The 6,000-nt window shown below is 33.9% G+C and overlaps 1 protein-coding gene across 1 annotated transcript in view; it reads right to left on the reverse strand.

Moving 5' to 3' along the window:
* Positions 1-1,958, reverse strand: part of LOC121729741 (adenylyl cyclase 78C-like) — a 107,544-nt gene extending 105,586 nt beyond the window's left edge. The window contains exon 1 of the mRNA XM_042118355.1: positions 1,855-1,958. The gene's annotated coding sequence lies outside the window, so the exon portion shown is untranslated. The remainder of the gene's footprint in view (positions 1-1,854) is intronic.
* Between the last annotated feature and the right edge of the window lie 4,042 nt (positions 1,959-6,000).

Below are 6,000 nucleotides of genomic sequence, written 5' to 3' on the forward strand. Positions count from 1 at the left end.
TCTCTCGTAGGGTTGCCTGGAAGAGATCGCTCATAGCGATAAGGCCGCCCTTGCCCACATTTATGTTTTTTGTTATGTTTAGTTTTAGTAACATTATTGTATTATTTAGTTAATGTGAGCAATAAAGAATCTATCTATCTATCTCCCTCCTTTTTTTAAATCGGTTAAAAATTTTCTATGTATGTGTGAAAAAACAATAATTTTTAACGTTTGAATGAAGGTATTAAAAACTCAAACTTTCACATAAATCACTTTAGCACACTAGCATAAAACTGTAGTTTTGTTTTATACTACTAGTAGTTAGAGAAGTTCTGTATACAGCATAATATTGTAAGTAGTTACAATATGCTGTATACAGAACTTCGTAAGATTAGCTCAACGCATGTGTAAAAACTAGTGAACATATTACTCATTGATTTACACAACATACAAACAGGTAAATGCAATTTATAGATACTAGTTCCGGGCGGGAACCGTGATAAAATGTATACTATGTCCTTTATCGGGACTAAGCATCTTTATACCAAATTTCAGCAAAATCGGTTCAATATTCAGCGGTTTGAGGTAAAAGACAGACAGACACACTTTCGCATTTAAAATTTTAGTACGGATATGCATTATTAATTATACTCCGGTTCAATAAATTTTACTTCGGTCACAATAATAATTATTTCGGTCTATACGAAAACTGTGTCTATTGTTTCCTCTTTAGGCTTAGGCGCCTACCACACGTGCATGCTTGATCACAGTTATGCTTGCGCATGCCGGCTTGTACACTGGACATTGTGCGTGTATTGATAAAAAGGTAGTATGCGCAAGCACCAAAGTTTGGCTTGACGGTTTTTATTAAACTTGCTTTAAATTCTGGCATGCAAGCCTTCGTGTACAAACTTGTCTGCGGGTATGGTTGGACGTTCAGTGTTCGGAAGCCGAGTTGTTTATACGCCGCCGATCTTGGCAATAATGTGGCTTGCGCATGCATAACAGCTGTGCCGTTTGGTAGATAAGTCAGTCTTCCGGCTTTTCATGAGAGAAGCATGCGCCAGCAAAACTGTGTGTTTGGCATGGCATTGGCATGCTCGTGTGGTAGGCACATTAAACCGCTGAGCCGATTTAGATAATACTAGATGACGCCCGCAACTCCGTTGCGCAAAAATTCGTTTATCGCTCGGGAACCGTACATTTTTCCAAGATAAAAACTATCCTATGTCCTTTACCGGGACTCAAAGTATCCCCATGCCTTTCAGCAAAATCGGTTCAACGATTTGAGCGTGAAGAGGTAACAGACAGACAGACTGACAGACAGACAGACGAAAAGACAGACAGACACACTTTCGCATTTTTAATATTTGTATGGAAGTATGGATTTGGTAAATAAAATATTTGGGTATGGACAAAGTATAGTTTTTTTTTACGGAAAATTTTACGGTTCCTGCCGCGTGTTAAACTAGTTTTTGCAAAGAAGCAATTGGTAAAAAGTATATTCAGAGCCTACAGTCTCAGTGGTTACTACTTTAGTATGTATTACCAAGAGTTCAAAGTCAGAATTGTAATAACGTATAATAAATACTTTTAATATCATAATATCATAAGGAAAAACATTAAACAAACCAGAATAAAATAGACAAAATATAGTTTAAATGCAAATGAAATAAAAATAATGTGACTTTAAATATTGAATTTTCCTTATTGAAGAAGTTCTCAGTAAGTTTAATAAATTAAATAAGCCTTTCCGAGTAAGTATAAAACTTTTTAAATGAAAAAAATGCTAGTCAATTGCAATTGCTTGAACTTTAAATAATGTTCTTTTAACTACACATTTTATTTAAATTTAAACAATCATCCTTATCCTACCTTTACAAGCCAGGTAGAGGTAATCCATGTTTCCTCCTTCTATTGAACATATTACTGTAACAACACAATCACTCGCGGTATATCCAAGTCCCCGCTCTCGCGCCCGCCGGCGACAGCGTGCGATATCACACTGGAGCGCCCCGCGTATATCGTGACTGTATTAAAAGTATTAATAAAAATCGGCCAAGTGCGAGTCGGACTCGCCGAAAATTGTGATTTTTGTATGGGAGCCCCCTTTATTTATTTATTTTATTTTAATGTTATTATTAATCACATATTAAAGTACAAATATTGTAAATATTGTAAAAATTTCAAGTGCCTAGCTATAGCCATTATTGATATCGCGCAAAAAATAGCAAAAAAATCACGTTTGTTGTATGGGAGCCGTTTTTAGTATTTTTTGTTATGAGGCGGCAACAGATAAACATATTCTGTGAAAATTTAGAAGTCTAGCTATAATGGCCGTTTTTGGGATACAGCCTGGAGACGGATAGACGGACAGTCGACAGACAGACCCTACCCTTTGGGTACGGAACCCTAAAAACTATGTTACATATTATATAGCTTGTCAAAAAAGTGTAGACGCTATACACAATTTTGAAATCTCATAAAAAATATGAAAACCTAATTAAATCGAGATAAAAATCTACAAGGTGATAAATATTTCAAATGTATTTAAAGCGTTCTCTGTGGAAATACAAAGAGAAAAAAACACCTTTTAAGCGTGATTACGTACTACTCTTTCTTGACACTGGCAGAGTGTACACGATGCTGTAATATTATATTATAATTTATAAGTATTTATTAAAGCGTTGTTTGACTGTCTGTCTGTTATCTCATCATGCTTAAGCCGATGAACCGATGATAAAAAAAAATGTCGATTTCCATTTTTAGATATTAATAAGTTTATGCCGGATTTATATGATAGGTTGGTTCGGAAAACGTCTATCGATAAGCAAATTTCGCTACATCGTAGTTGTGGGAAACATCTAGCAATCATTATTATACATTTGTATAGTATTCATATTTTCCTTATAATAACTAATTCGAAATTCTTTTTAATTCAAAAAGACCAAAATTAGTTAAATTTTATAAATTTAATTAAATATTATTATTTATTCCACGATTTATTTATTTTATAAGCAGCACAATTTTAAGCCCTCGCATAGTTCCCGATCCGGTGGTAGGTCCACAGTTACAAAAATAATAATAATCCCGAATACATTCGTTTCAAATTCAAAAATAGAACATTCTTAGGGTTTCGTAGTCAACAAGGACCCCTTATAGTTTCGGTCTGTCCGTCCATCCATCTGTCCGTTCGTCCGACTGTCTGACCGCGGTTTTGCTGAGAGACTATAGGACCTACAAAGCTATAATTTGGCATGAATGAACATATTTATAATGCCGACAAAATGGTTCATGAAATCTCAAAAAAAAATTTTTTTTATGGTACAGTCTACCTTTCCTACACATCAAGCGGGGATGATTTTTTTTCGCGTCTACTCCATCTTGTGGGGTGTCGTTGGATTGTTTTTTTTTTAAATTATGAGTATTTGTAGATCATTTTCCAATTTAGGGATCCGTTTGTGAAATATTAAGTTTTAAAGTGGAAAAAATCGTTAAGTGTCGTCTTCTACCAGCTAAACTGAAATGTGAAAAAACTCACGGGTGTTGGAAATATGCTGAATTTAAAAAGAAAACTAAGTATCACGGCTAAGAAGACTTCATAAGTTTTTAAGTTAGAGTCGATCAACTAAAAAAATGTATTTTTTAGTTGAATTGATTTTTAGTTTTATTTGGCGAAGTATAAAGGAACTTTTCGTTCAAATTCCTTTGAGCGTAACTGAGATGATGTTGTTAGTAGTGTAAAACACGTTATAAATGTAAATTCATTGACCATACAAGAATTATCAAAAATTAGCGGTACTACGGAACTCTATGTTGAGTGTGGCCCGACACGCACTTAGCCGGTTTTTATTTATTAATTTTACGGACCACTAATAAATAATGATTGCTAATTAAACGCTGTTAAGCATTTGTGTATCATCCACAAAAAATACTTATTGAGTTATAAATGCACTGAATGCAGTCTTGTTCTTAAATCATTCATTAAATCATTAATCTTAAATCATTCATGAATACAAACACTGCATTCATAACTTAACACGGAATTTCTTTGCGGGTTAATACACATAACACAATTATGCTTAACAGCGACCAATTATTATTTACACATCTATCAGTAAGTTTTTTTAACGTTTTTTTACATTATTCAGTCCTTTCTCATCGATTAAAAAAATCTTTTAATCGAAAACCTTTGCACCAATATTATTAGTCTCAGAAAGTTGTACGATAAAAGGTAATCGTCAACAAAGGAAAAGTTCGAGTGAGTCAGGCCGTCTGCCGCCGTCCAACAGACTTATGGCATTTAACGCAACTTGTTCACTGAATTATTCTACGTGCATTGCACGAATGTGTGTTTTTCGTTTACTTAAGTGCACAAAACTCATAATAAATAATTAACTGCCAATTAAATTTTTGGTCTGCTCACATCACAAACTTTTAAAACATAGCACTAGTGCCCGACAATAAACTCAATCTCTCAAAAGTTCGAAAAATGTATTTATTAGTTTGTAAGAACATCTTCTTAACTTAAATATTGTAAAGACTATATTATTATAGTGGTCCCTTTTTATTTTTAGCCGACTTCAAAAAAGGATTATCAATTCGACCTATGTATGTAATATTTCCAGAAGCTTTCGTATAATATGTTAGTCTATATCAGCTTCTTCTTAAGTACCAAATTTCAAGTGTATGTATGTTTGTATATTGTAGGTACGTATGAAAAAGATTGGGAACCCCTGGGTTAAAGTAAATATTTTTTTCAGATCCGTATCCTTTTCATGGCCTTCTTAGATATCGATAGACAATATTTGGTTACACGTAGTCCCTTAAAATGTTCACAAAATACTTAATTGTATTAGTACTTTAATAATTAATAATAAAATCTATCAGACTCCCATGTAAAAACACATTTTTTGGGCTACGAGTATTATTGCTTTATAACGGAACGGAACTCTTCATGCGCGAGTCAATCTCGCACTTAGCCGTATTTTTTTTTATTATTGAGTATTAAAACTAACTATTGCATTTCGGCCGACAGTGTTCGAAAAGTATTTAGAAACACATTAAAACGTAGTTACACCTTGTTAGCTTCTGGCTGTGTAAACGTGCTAAAAACGATGTCATAAGAACCCACGCCCGATGAAAGCTGTACAAACGTTATCTAGCGATACACTATCGTAATAGTTTGTTGACTACAATCTCTGCCATGAGATCGATATGTGCTTTTGGATACGGTATGTGTATAAATGAGTTAAAATTAAGCTACATTAGATTTAAAAGAAGTTACAAAACGTACCTACCAAAAATATGTACTATCAAAGAAGTACGTACGTTCGTATGAAGAACGTAGTTTGGTCGAGTTATGTCAAACCCAGCCGACAGATCAAAACCATTGACATAATCCGACCACATGACGTTGGCCCTTCAACTGCATATGAATTCCTTGATGGTACATATTAAGCAAAGTTGTTAGTATTAACAGCTTTGCATATGTACTGTTAAGATGCGCTTACACAACAATGGACCGATCTGGATCAATCAGTGGAGCAATATGGAGCAATTTCAATAAATTTCGGCAATTATTTCGGCGATATTGTTTCTAATTGCTCTAGATATTTCATATCACTCAATGTCGCAGATACCAATTGGCGTATATCCGATGGGCTTGGAAATTTCAGACAATTGTATTGCGCAATATTGCTGCTTGTTGCTGCTTGTTGCCGCAAATTGATTGATGTAGTAGTGACGTCATATTTAATGCGAATTCACTGGAATTGAGCAATTTTAGTTGCCCGTATAAGCGTACCTTTAGAATCTTTTCGTAGCAATAAAATAATTAAAACAATAAAACTAGCGCTTTTTAGTAGCTAACATCAAAATATTAGCCAATTAACAACGGCGTTGAACAGATAAACTACTGTCAAAATGTGTGATCTTGATTTAAAATATATTTTATAACATAAAAGTTAGAATAGAATACTAGGCTTAAACTTACCATGAAGCTAAATTAAAAGCGGACAT

Source organism: Aricia agestis, chromosome 8 (genome assembly GCF_905147365.1).
Source record: "Aricia agestis chromosome 8, ilAriAges1.1, whole genome shotgun sequence".
In the NCBI taxonomy this organism is placed as follows: Eukaryota; Metazoa; Arthropoda; class Insecta; order Lepidoptera; family Lycaenidae; genus Aricia; species Aricia agestis.